The sequence below is a fragment of the Pelophylax lessonae genome (assembly GCF_965119305.1).
Source record: "Pelophylax lessonae genome assembly, chromosome: 3".
Taxonomy (NCBI): Eukaryota; Metazoa; Chordata; class Amphibia; order Anura; family Ranidae; genus Pelophylax; species Pelophylax lessonae.
The window spans coordinates 681,847,053-681,860,852 of NC_138770.1; the positions used below are offsets into that span (position 1 = coordinate 681,847,053).

Consider the following 13,800-nt stretch of genomic DNA (forward strand, 5'->3'; position numbering starts at 1 on the left):
GGGAGCCGTAGATTTACAGTGGTCAGTGTAAAAATATGCACTGTCACTGTACTAATAAAACTAAAAACTCTATAAACAAATAAATGGCGCCAACCATAAGACCCCGTTCAGACAGGGGCGACGCTACTTGCTGGGGCGACCTGTGAAGTCGCGGTGCACAGCGTGCTCTATGACCTCGGCGCGACATGCACGGACTTCATATCATTGAAGTCAATGCAGGTCGCCTCCAGGTCGCCCCAAAGTAGTACAGGACCCTTTTTCTAAGTCAGAGTGACTTGTGTCGCTCCTATTAGAACGGGTCCTGTGCTAATCAATGGCAGGCGACCCACCACGACTTGTCAGGCGACCAAATCACCTGACAAGTCGCGCTAGTGAAAATGGGGACTAAACATAAAAATGTATTGTGTATTGTGACAATGGAAACGTGACAGCGCCTTTAAAGCGTTTGTTAAACCCCCCAAAATAAAAATAAAAAAGATCCGGCCTCTTTAAAGCATGTTATACAGCACAATGTTTGTACTTTGTAATTTAACCCCCCCCCCCCCGTATCACCTGAATTACCTGGCTGATCCTGCCTGGCTATACCCTCCCCTTTGTAAACTGACCACAGTGTATCATGGCTGCTAAGCCCAGACACCGTGGTCAGTTTACATGCCTCCGTCATCCCCAGCTCCACTCTGTCCTTCTCTGTCCTCCTTTCCCCCCTCCCCTCCCTGCCTGTGTGCTCATGTCAGTTTCCACCCCCTCCCTGCCTGTGTGCTCATGTCAGTTTCCACCCCCTCCCTGCCTGTGTGCTCATGTCAGTGTCCACCCCCTCCCTGCCTGTGTGCTCATGTCAGTGTCCACCCCCTCCCTGCCTGTGTGCTCATGTTAGTGCTCACCCCCTCCCTGCCTGTCTGCTTGTGTCAGTGCCCATCCCCTCTCTGCCTGTGTGCTCATGTTAGTGCCCATCCCCTCTCTGCCTGTGTGCTCATGTCAGTGCCCACCCCCTCCCTGCCTGTCTGCTTGTGTCAGTGCCTTCCCCCACCTGCCTGTTTGCTTGTGTCAGTGCCCGCCTCCTACCTGCCTGTCTGCTCATGTCAGTGCCTGCCCCCTACCTGTCTGTCTTCTTGTGTCAGTGCCCCCCTCCCTGCCTGTCTGCTTGTGTCAGTGCCCACCCCTCCCTGCCTGTCTGCTTGTGTCAGTGCCCATCTCCTACCTGCCTGTCTGCTTGTGTCAGTGCCCACCCCTCCCTGCCTGTCTGCTTGTGTCAGTGCCCATCTCCTACCTGCCTGTCTGCTTGTGTCAGTGCCCACCCCTCCCTGCCTGTCTGCTTGTGTCAGTGCCTGCCCCTACCTACCTGCCTGCTCGTGTCAGTGCCCCCCTCCCTGCCTGTGTGCTTGTGTCAGTGGCCGTCCCCTCCCTGTCTGCCTGCTTGTGTCAGTGCCCACCACCCTAGCTGCCTGTCTGCTTGTGTCAGTGCCCGCTCCCTTCCTGCCTCTGTGCTTGTGTCAGTGGCTAACCCCTCCCTACCTGTCTGCTTGTATCAGTTCCCTCACCTCCCTGCCTGTGTGTTTGTGTCAGAGCACGTCCCTCCCTCCCTGTGTGTTCATGCCAGTGCCCACCCCCTCCCTGCCTGTCTGCTTCTGTCAGTGTGCTCATGCCAGTGTCCACCCCCCCCCTCCCCTGTCTGTCTGTTTGTGTCAGTGCCAGTCTCCTCCCTGCCTGTCTGCTTGTGTCAGTGCCCACCCTCTCCCTGCATGTCTGCTTGTGTCAGTACCTCCCCCCTCCCTGCCTGTGTGCTCATTTAAGTGCCGTGTCTGAATGAACACACGGCGCTGCAGCTCGGCTAAGGTGTCCCCATAGCAAGCTGTTTGCTGTGGGGGCACTCAACAAGAGGGAGGGGCCAGGAGACCGAAAAGGGACCCGAGAAGAGGAGGATCCGGTCTGCTCTGTGCAAAACCATTTCACAGATCAGGTAACTTGCCGACCAGTCACCACAGATATACGGCGGCAGGTTGGCAGGTTCCCGTGAATCGCTGAACCTGTACAGCGCTTCGCAGGAGCGATCTTGAGGCGCATGCGCTCATTAGCCGGCGGGGAAGCTGATCCGCATGTGCTGGCAGGTGCAATTGCCTCCGGGCACCCGCGATCGCTTCCTGTGGAGAGAGAACGGCGGTCTGCTGTTGTAAACAGGGCAGACTGTTGCTCTCTCAGCAATCAACACAAGGCTCCTGTGTTCCTCCTATTTAGGAACATAGGTCAACCCCCCCCCCCCCCCCCACAAAAGTGTCAAAAATGTCAGTTAGAGGTCCGATCTGTCCGCCACAATGTCGCAGTCCCGCTAAAAAATTGCTGATCGCCGCCATTACTAGTAAAAAATAAATAAATAAATAAAAATGACATAAATCTTTCCCCTAGTTTTTAGAAATTATAACTTTTGCGCAAACCAATCAAAATACACTTATTGGGAATTTGTTTACCAAAAATATGTAGCAGAATACAAATTGGCCTAAAATGATGAAATAATGTGATTTTCATTTTTTTGGGAGTGTTATATAGCAGAATGTAAAAGATATATATATTTTTTTTTTTAGAATTGTCGCTCTTTTTTTGTTTATAGCGCAAAAAAAAAAAAAAATTGCACGTGTGATCAAATACCACCAAAAGAAAGCTCTGTTTGTGGGAAAAAAAGGACATCAATTTTATTTGGGTACGGCGTCACATGACCGCGCAATTGTCAGTTAACCTCCCTGGCGGTATGATTCTTTCGGATTTTAGGTGCTGAAAGCGGTACCATTATTTTGCATGTAATTCTTAAGAATGAGCAGCCCAAACCAACTATTTACATATGATTTATTTTTACTGTGCGTTCTTCTTTATAACATCTCGGGTATGATAAAGTTTGAAACACAAAATCATAAATTATAATATAATAAAAAACTATAAATAAGTTAAAGTATGTATGTATATATACATATTTATAGATACTCTATATATACACACATATATATATATATATATATATATATATATATATATATATATATATATATATACATACATATATAAAGGGCACTGGGGGGCAAACTAAAACTAATGTAATTTTTTATTTTTTTTGCAATGTATCAGTGCGTTTGGTGTGTTTTATATTTGAATTTGCCGCTGGTTCCACCCCCCTGCGAACGTCACGTCGCAGGAGACAGAAGCTGGGGCACACAGAGGATCGGGAGGAAGAACCGCCACCAGACACTGCCGGGATACATCGCTGGATCCCGTTGACAAGGTAAGTAACCCCGCTTTCAGGATCCAGCGATCTTCCTAGAGGTATCCCGAGTGTGGCTGGGGGTTACCGCTTTTGGCTCTGAAATTTAACCCCGTGCCACGCTCGGGAATACCGCTAGGAAGGTTAACGCAGTGCTGTGTTGTAAAAAATGGCCTGGTCAATAAGGGGGTAAAAGGCTGAAGTGGTTAATTTAGGTCAGTGCTCCCCAACCTTTTTATCACTGCGGACCGGTCAACGTTTGATAATTTTTCCGTGGCCTGCTGAGGGGGGGGGGACGTCAATGCAGAGTGCCACAGCGTGCCCTCATCAATGCAGAGTGCCACAGCGTGCCCCATCAATGCACAGTGACCACAGCGTGTCCCCAATCAATGCAGAGTGCCACAGCGTGCCCCCAATCAATGCAGAGTGCCACAGCATGCCCCCAATCAATGCACAGTGGCCACAGCGTGCCCCCAATCAATGCACAGTAACCACAGCATGCCCCCGATTAATGCACAGTGACCACAGCGTGCCTCCAATCAATGCACAGTGACCACAGCATGCCCCCAATCAATGCACAGTGACCACAGCTTGCCCCCAATCAATGCACAGTGACCACAGCGTGCCCCCAGTCAATGCAGAGTGACCACAGTGTGCCCCCAATCAATGCACAGTGACCACAGCGTGCCCCCAATCAATGCACAGTGACCACAGCGTGCCCCCAATCAATGCAGAGTGCCTCATCATGCCCCCAATCAATGCAGAGTGCCACATCATGCCCCCAATCAATGCACAGTGACCACAGCATGCCCCCAATCAATGCACAGTGACCACAGCATGCCCCCAATCAATGCACAGTGACCACAGCATGCCCCCAATCAATGCAGAGTGCCACAGCATGCCCCCAATCAATGCAGAGTGCCACAGCATGCCCCCAATCAATGCACAGTGACCACAGCATGCCCCCAATCAATGCAGAGTGCCACAGCATGCCCCCAATCAATGCAGAGTGCCACAGCATGTCCCCAATCAATGCAGAGTGCCACAGCATGCCCCCAATCAATGCACAGTGACCACATCATGCCCCCAATCAATGCAGAGTGCCACAGCATGCCCCCAATCAATTAAGAGTGTCACAGTGTGCCCCAAATCAATGCAGAGTGCCACAGCATGCCCCCTAATCAATGCAGAGTGCCACAGCATGCCCCCAATCAATGCAGAGTGCCACAGCATGCCCCCAATCAATGCACAGTGACCAGTGCACTTACCTGATTTGCAGCGGCGGCTTCTCCTCAGTCTCCCCACGTCTCCTCAAGTCTTCCCTCCTCCTCCTCCTTGGCCAATGGCATGGGTTCGCCTTTCGGCCAATCAGGAAACGCGTCTCTGACCCACTTCCTGATTGGCCAGGAGGAGGATCCATGTGACACTAGCGAATATTCATTCGCTATGGTCACACAAATGGGTGGGCTCAGGGCACACTGCTCTGCCCCCCGGGTCCACCCTTTTCTGAAAAAAAAATGTTTTTTCTAAAATGGAAATAATGTAATATTCTTTGGGCGGACCGGTACCATTTCATCCACGGCCCGGGGGTTGGGGAACACTGATTTAGGTAATTATTATTATTTAATATTATTACACATGATTTATATAGCGCCAACAGTTTGAGCAGCGCTTTACAAAATGAAGGCAGACATTACAATTACAATACAATTTGGTACAAAAGGAATCAGCAGGCCCTGCTCGTTAGAGCTTACAATCTAAAAAATAATTAAAGGTATTAATTAAAGGTAATTAATTGCATTCCTTTTAAAAAAAATAATATTTATTATAATTGTGTCTGGTGTTCCGTTTTAAGTGGTCAAAGCTTTGAATCCATCATCCTAAAGTATGAATCATTAGAATTTGGTTTGTGCCGTTAATTCCCCCCCCCCCCTCCCGCAGCTGAGGCCTCGCTGTCACCGGCATGACACGCTCGGAATGAGACGTTTCACCAAATCATCCGCAATATTTTGTCCCCTCCAGGAACACACAAACAGCCGGGCATATCGCCGCGCTTGCAGTTCTCCGACACCGTCCTATCTCTCCTTCAGATAACTACTCCGTCTTAATGGCTTATGGCTAGAAAAACATTTTCCTTGTTAACAGGAGTCCATTATTTTAATAAGATCTCCAGAGGCATGTTTGCCAATACGTATATTTAATAATGAGAAATGATAGTGTAGACCGAGCGTATTTTTTTTTTTGCAATAAATTGCTTTTTGACATTGAATGCACTTTTACACTTATCTGCCTCTTGTTTGATTATTGCTCATGGTACAAGGGAAGAGCTCACATTGACTTTCCATGAATATTCATCTCACTCCGGGCTGCGGCAGAGGATTGAAGAGTGATAAAATAGAGTTTTATCGGCTTTTTGTCCTTAAAAAGTCCCCATGTTCTGCTTTGAAAATCAGCTTGACACAAAGGCTGCAACTTGGAGGAATGCGGGGGGTCCTCTTACCGAGGAGTCTGTTGTAGAAACAATATGCTCAGAGTCCCCGGCAACAAGTAATATCGATCGGTGGAAGGGGGAGGCTGAAACACTCCAATGGTGCTGCACTCAGAATTTCTGTGGGGATGAAGTCTAAGTCTTTTATAACCTCTACAAGTCAGAGTCAACAGACTGCTCACATTATCTGCTTCTTATCAGGGCCACCATTAGAATGCATGGGGCCATTTACAGCCTACATGACAGCCACCCCAGCTGCCTACGTGCACAAAGCCCAGCAGTCCTTTCTTGGGGCCCATACACAGACCCGTGTCTTCCATGCAACCGCCATGTGTGTCTTTCTACATGTGTGGTGGAGAAGGATAGCTGTGTGTGCCCACAACAAGTCATACTCAATAGACTGCTCGCATTATCTTGGGAATCATGGGGCCTTTTACAGCCTACATGACAGCCATGCTGCCTATGTGCACACAACCCAGCAGTGCTTGCCTGAGGCCCATAAACAGGAATTCCCTGCAACCATTACAGTTCCCCCAGTGCTCACCTCCATGAGTGTCCTTCTGGATTTGCAGAGGGGAACTTTCTAAACCCTCTACATATTCAAAAGCCGGCGGACGTTATCTTCTTTTAATCATGGGGCCCTTTATAGCCTAAATGACAAGACACCCCCCTCGATTGCCTATGTGCACAAAGCCCAGTGGTTCTTGCCTGGGGCCCATGTGTGGATCCAGGTATACCCTGTGACCATCACAGTTCCCCCCAGTGCCCACCTTCATGTGTCCTTCTGGATGTGTGGTGGAGAAGGAGAACAGTGCATACCCTCTACAAATCATTCAACAGACTGCTCACAGTATCTGCTTCTTATCAGGGCCACCATTAGAATGTATGGGGCCCTTTACAGCCTACATGACAGCCACCCCAGCTGCCTACATGCACAAAGCCCAGCAGTCCTTGCTTGGGGCCCATACACAGTCCCAGGTCTTCCATGTAACTTCCATGTGTGTCTTCTGCATGTGTGGTGGAGAAGGAGAGCTTTGTGCGCCCACAAGTCATACTCAATAGACTGCTCGCATTATCTTGGGAATCATGGGGCCCTTTACAGCCTACATGACAGCCATGCTGCCTATGTGCACACAACCCAGCAGGGCTTGCCTGAGCTCCACAAACAGGAATTCTCTGCAACCATTACAGTTCCCCCAGTGCTCATCTCCATGAGTGTTCTTCTGGATTAGCAGAGGAGAACTTTCTAAACCCTCTACGTATTCAAAAGACGGCGTACGTTATCTTCTTTTAATCATGGGGCCCTTTATAGCCTAAATGACAAGACCCCCCCCCCCCCGATTGCCTATGTGCACAAAGCCTAGTGGTTCTTGCCTGGGCCCATGTGCAGACCCAGGTATACCCTGTGACCATCACAGTTCCCCCCAGTGCCCACCTTCATGTGTCCTTCTGGATGTGTGGTAGAGAAGAACAGTGCATACCCTCTACAAATCATTCAACAGACTGCTCACATTATCTGCTTCTTATCAGGGCCACCATTAAAATACATGGGGCCCTTTACAGCCTACATGACAGCCCCCGCAGCTGCCTATGTGCACAAGTTCAGCAGTCCTTGCTTGGGGCCCATACACTGACCCAGGTCTTCCATGCAACTGCCATGTGGGTGTCTTTCTGCATAGGTGGGGGAGAAGGAGAGCTTTGTGCGCCTACAACAAGTCATACTCAATAGACTGCTCGCATTATCTTGGGAATCATGGGGCCCTTTACAGCCTACATGACAGCCATGCTGCCTATGTGCACACAACCCAGCAGGGCTTGCCTGAGCTCCACAAACAGGAATTCCCTGCAACCATTACAGTTCCCCCAGTACTCATCTCCATGAGTGTTCTTCTGGATTAGCAGAGGAGAACTTTCTAAATCCTCTACATATTCAAAAGACGGCGTACGTTATCTTCTTTTAATCATGAGGCCCTTTATAGCCTAAATGACAAGACCCCCCCCCCCCCCGACTGCCTATGTGCACAAAGCCTAGTGGTTCTTGCCTGGGCCCATGTGCAGACCCAGGTATACCCTGTGACCATCACAGTTCCCCCCAGTGCCCACCTTCATGTGTCCTTCTGGATGTGTGGTAGAGAAGGAGAACAGTGCATACCCTCTACAAATCATTCAACAGACTGCTCACATTATCTGCTTCTTATCAGGGCCACCATTAGAATGTATGGGACCCTTTACAGCCTACATGACAGCCACCCCAGCTGCCTACATGCACAAAGTCCAGCAGTCCTTGCTTGGGGCCCATACACAGTCCCAGGTCTTCCATGTAACTTCCATGTGTGTCTTCTGCATGTGTGGTGGAGAAGGAGAGCTTTGTGCGCCCACAAGTCATACTCAATAGACTGCTCGCATTATCTTGGGAATCATGGGGCCCTTTACAGCCTACATGACAGCCATGCTGCCTATGTGCACACAACCCAGCACTGCTTGCCTGAGGCCCATAAACAGGAATTCCCTGCAACCATTACAGTTCCCCCAGTGCTCACCTCCATGAGTGTATTCTGGATTTGCAGAGGAGAACTTTGTAAACTCTCTACATATTCAAAGGACTGCGTGCGTTATCTTTTTCTAATCATGGGGCCCTTTATAGCCTAAATGACAAGACCCCCCCCCCCCCAGTTTCTTATGTGCACAAAGCCCAGTGGTTGTTGCTTGGGGACCATGTGCAGGCCCAGGTATACCCTGCGATCATCACAGTTCCCCCCAGTGCCCACCTCTATGTGTGTCCTTCTGGATGTGTGGTGGATGTGAGGTGGAGAAGGAGAACGTTGAATAACCTCTACAAATCAAATTCAACAGACTGCTCACATTGTCTTCTTCTCATTAGGGCCACCATTAGAAATCATGGGGCCCTTTACAGCCTACATGAGAGCCACCAAGCTGCCTATGCCCACAGTCCTTGCCTGGGGCCCATACACAGACCCAAGTCATCAATGCAAGCATTACAGGTTCCCCCCCCCCCCCAGTGCTCATCCCCTCTTCTGTAAGGAGAGCTTTGTAAATCCTCAACATATTCAACAGGTTGCTTAGTGCTTACATTATCTTCTTCTTATCAGGGCAACCATTGGAAATCATGGGGCCCTTTATAGCCTACGTGACAAGACCACCTCTCCCCCCCCCCGGCTGCCTATGTGCACAGAGCCCAGTTGTCCTTGCCTAAGGCCCATATGCTAATGCCAGGTATATCCTGCAGCCATCACAGTTCTCCCAGTGGCCATCTCCATGCGTGTCCTTCTGGATATGTGCTGGCATAACCTCCGCAAATATTATTCAACAGACTGCTCACATTATCTTTTTCTAACCAGGGCCACCATTAGAAATCATGAGTCCCTTTACAGGCTACATGACAGTGCCCCCCCCCCCCCCAGCTGCCATTATACACACAGCCCAGTGGTCCTTGCCAGGGGCCCATATGTAGATCCAGGTGTTCCCTGCAGCCTTCACAGTCCCCCCATCCCCCAGTGCTCACCTCCATGTGTGCCCTTCTGGATGTGTGGTGGAGAAGGAGCGCTAGATGCTGTCACTGTGACTCCTTTCTGCAGATGTTAGCCATCCTTTGAGCACTAGTCACAATGGCCTGCCTTCAACCTGATATAATCTCCACCAGCTGTAAACTCCACCCTCTGCCTCTTCTTGCGTTTGTTGCACTTCCAACTCCAAGGCAAGTCTCTTGCTTGGCCCAAGCCCCATTTTTACCCAGTGGAGCCTGGGCCTGGGCACTGTGCTGATGGGATGGGACTTGGGCCTGGGCATTGCTGACCTAAATGGCATGGGCCCAGACCCTGTGCTGACCCAGTAGGGCCTGAGCCTGATCCCTGCGCTGACCCAAAGGGGCATGGGCCCAGACCCTGTGTTGACCCAGTAGGGCCTGGGCCTGAGCCCTGTGCTGACCCAAAGGGGCATGGGCCCAGACCCTGTGCTGACCCAATTCTTCTCTTTCCTACAAGTCTAAACTCTGGACCATTCTTGGGCTCTACTCTATATACCCATGATGAGACAAGTCATTACCTTTATCTCCCTGTTGTCCCACATATACATGAACACTCATCTGATCCAAACATGAATGTTGACAGACTTTTAATGAGACACAAACCTGCAGGTCCGAGCGCCATCCGATGTCGGCGGTAAGCTTTAGCTATAAAGGTGTTGTTTGTACACAGTGGAGTTCCCCCTCGCACAACCTCAAATCCTCATCGCAGACACCATACATCAACTTCCAATAGAGAAAATTGAATGAAGTGACCTTTTCCTTTGATGTGAATCAATACGGCTGCAAATAATGCAATTCTGTAATTTTATCTGAAAGAAAAAAGAAAAAGAAAAACCTTCAGTCTATTATTCTGTAAAACAATTACGGTACCCCCCCCCCCCCCACCGGATAGGAAAACATTAGGATAACATAAAATAATCTTCCATCGATCCTTGAAAGACGCAAATAAAAAAATAAAAGTTTTGCAGCAAAGAGATCCCTCCAGCTATATGTAGAAACAATGCAGCCCATTTATCCCACTGAAAAACCGGGACGACAAATGAAAATGTAATGAGGAGATGAAGGAATGGCAACAGTTTAGTTTGTTGTTGCAAATTCACTTCACAAATTTTTGCTGTTACAACATATTTCGGCTAATTAGCCTTTTTTCACGAGACGGCGCTATCAACAACTAGGCTGCTCCCAGGGGCAACGGCCGCGTAAATTAATTCAGCGACTGTGTTTGCTAAAATGAGCATCCTAGTTGCAACAGAGTTAAAAAAAATCCCTGATCGCGGGCCATTTTTGGACATTTGTTGTTTGACTGTACGTCATGGACCTTTAACCGCTTCCTGCTCAACGACGTCATGGACCTTTAACTGCTTCCTGCTCAACGACGTCATGGACCTTTAACTGCTTCCTGCTCAACTACGTCATGGACCTTTAACTGCTTCCTGCTCAACGACGTCATGGACTTTTAACCGCTTCCTGCTCAACGACGTCATGGACCTTTAACCGCTTCCTGCTCAACGACGTCATGGACCTTTAACCACTTCCTGCTCAACGACGTCATGGACCTTTAACTGCTTCCTGCTCAACGACGTCATGGACCTTTAACTGCTTCCTGCTCAACGACATCATGGACCTTTAACTGCTTCCTGCTCAACAACGTCATGGACCTTTAACCGCTTCCTGCTCAACGACGTCATATGAAGTCCTAGACTTTGAGTGGAGATATCTGAATGATGGGTGCAGCTGCAGGCATCATTCAGATATCTTCTCAGCTGGTAATTCCCTGTCATGGACAAACAATCATAGCAGCACTTGATTGTTTTTACAGGCAGCCGGAGGGGGTGCCCCCCCAGTGCCGGGACAAGGTAATCCAGTGCCCAGAGCAAATATGCCAAACTGCGCCCCCCTTACCTTAGGGTTAGAGTCAGGGTGCTGCCATCCCTGCAATAACCCATTGTGCAAAGGGCAGCTGTCCCTCCTGCCCACCCCTTATCCCAGCCCTGCCCCCCCCCCCACCCTTTGTACTAGAGAGCTATTACAGCTTGGTCACTTTTCTTGGAGAATGCAGTGAATGTGCTTTCAGCGTAAAAACTTTGGCCCTCCATGGACATCTGTATATGGTGTGTAGGTGTTAAAGCCCACCTTCTTTGCAGCTGCACATCCAGCTTTCTTCCTTCATAGACCTTCTGGAATGAACACTCAACAGCCTCCACAGATCCTACCCCTGTGGCTCCTATCTACCTCCTGGCCCTCGACCTCCAATCAGGTAATGTCTTTCTTACAAACAATAACTCACCCTAGCTCCACTGCACTGTGGGAAGATAAAGAGCTAAGTGTCGGTGCTCAGGCTGAACGTCCAAACCAAATGTTATATGAATAAAGCCGGCACACGAAAAGTCTTCTTCCAAGCAAAATTCTTTATTCCAACATGGATAGCGGTGACAGCATGACAAATGTTGACGCGTTTCGGCTTTATGCCTTCCTCATAGCATATCCATGTTGGAATAAAGAATTTTACTTGGAAGAAACCTTTTCATGTGCCGGCTTTATTCATATAACAAATGTCTTTCTTACAGTTCTGTACATAAAAAAAAAGTTTTAAGGCTGATCCACCCTTGTCCCCAGCCACACCCCAATGGCTTGAGGACATCTAGAGAATGACCATTTCCAACTTCCCAAGGGAGTGCCATACCACCAAATGGGCCTGCCGCTTTTTAACAACCCCCCCCCCTCTTTACAGCAAAGAATTCCAACCAACCAAACTGCCATGATAATCACATAAAAATCCAAATCAGGTGTCGACAGTAAACACCGAAGGGTGAATGGGAAAACTTTCTTCCCCTGTTGATCTTCTGGAATGAACATCCAACAGCCCCTACAAATCCTAGCCCTGTGGCTTCTCCCTACCACCTGACCCTCAACCTCCAATCTGGTCATTTCTTTCCCCCAGGTCTGTACATAAAAAGATAAATACCTTAGTATCATGAGGCCACCACCTCTATCTTCCATTCTTCATATTTAGTTATTGTTGGTTATGTAGCGCTACCCCCGTAGGAGCTGCTGATTTTAACTAGTTCTTTCCCAGACAGTGCCACCAATCACACAAGCAACAGTCCATTCACTTTGGCTCCAATAAATAATCTAGGGGTTGTCTTTTTAAGGTTTATTGCTTGTAGAACTTGAGATGACAGTGGGGTGAGGGTGGTATGGGATACGCAAGGCATGCTGAACAGTAACAGGAGGACTTTTGACTAGGCTAGGTTTTTTTCGAACAGTTTTTATGCTTAGGATTAAAAGGAATGGCCAAGAACTGTCTTAGAAAAAGCTACTGTTGGCAATTATCCTTCACAATAGCACACGGTCACTTGGATCCTGAGCTCGGGTCTATTCTCACAATATCTCTCCAGGACAGCTGAACTCCTCCAGTTTCCTCAAGGCATCTATATGCCTCAGGACAACTGCTCCGTTCCTAGCTTCCACCGGATACTCTTCAGTCAGGGAGGGGTCAATACTCACAATGCCACATGACAGCTACACACTTTCTGGCTTCCACCCAACACTCTCCAGTAAGTCCTCTAGATCCTTAGGTGAGACTGCTCAGTTAGCTCCAAAGATGATAAAAAAATAACCCCCCACTCCCTCCCCCAACCTTGCTACATCTGGGACTTCGATTAACAACAGAAAACTCCAGCACAACTGCCTCAGAGGTGCAGAGCCCTTGAGACTGTGGAGCTTCTTTAGCTGGACAAGAATGAAGACTGTTTCAGACCTCATATTATTTATGTTCTCCCCAGCCACCTACTGGGTACACCTCCCCAGGGATTGACTGAAGCAAAATAATTAATCAAGCTATCCATTATAATTTTCCCAGCCCTATGTTCTGGAAACCCTACAGAAGGCAAAAGGGAAACAGTCAATCCTGCAATCTGTTAGAAAATGGTGTGGTACACTGTGCTTGTCGCACCCTACCTACGGCGCACCACGCCATTTTCTTGAATTCCATCATCAATCCACCGCCGGACTACGAGTCTGGATCATAGAAGCTATCCCCAAACACTTGTCTGAAGAAGAACGCTTCTCCTTACTATGTGAACATGAAAAGTTCTGGATATACACCCTGGACTCTCTCACGCCTAATGGGTTCATGCAGCATGCCCAATTCCCCCACTGTTAGAAAGCACCCCCCAGGGACACATTTAACCCTTTGATCGCCCCTGGTGTTAACCCCTTCCCTGCCAGTGTCATTAGTACAGTAACAGTGCATATTTTTAGCACTGATTACTGTAGTAATGTCACTGGTCCCCCCAAAAGTGTCAAAAATGTCAGTTAGGAGTCTGATCTGTCCGCCGCAATGTTGCAGTCCAGCAAAAAAAACGCAGAGCGCCGCCATTACTAGTAAAATAAATAAATATATAAAAATTACATAAATCTTTCTCCTAGTTTGTAGATGCAATAACTTTTATGCAAACCAATCAGTATACCCTTATTGGGATTTTTTTTTACCAAAAATATGTAGCAGAATACAAATTGGCC

The 13,800-nt window shown here is 48.6% G+C and overlaps 1 protein-coding gene across 1 annotated transcript in view; it reads right to left on the reverse strand.

Moving 5' to 3' along the window:
• Positions 1-13,800, reverse strand: part of LRFN2 (leucine rich repeat and fibronectin type III domain containing 2) — an 890,926-nt gene that overhangs the window by 515,906 nt on the left and 361,220 nt on the right. The window contains exon 3 of the mRNA XM_082249300.1: positions 9,880-10,085. The gene's annotated coding sequence lies outside the window, so the exon portion shown is untranslated. The remainder of the gene's footprint in view (positions 1-9,879; positions 10,086-13,800) is intronic.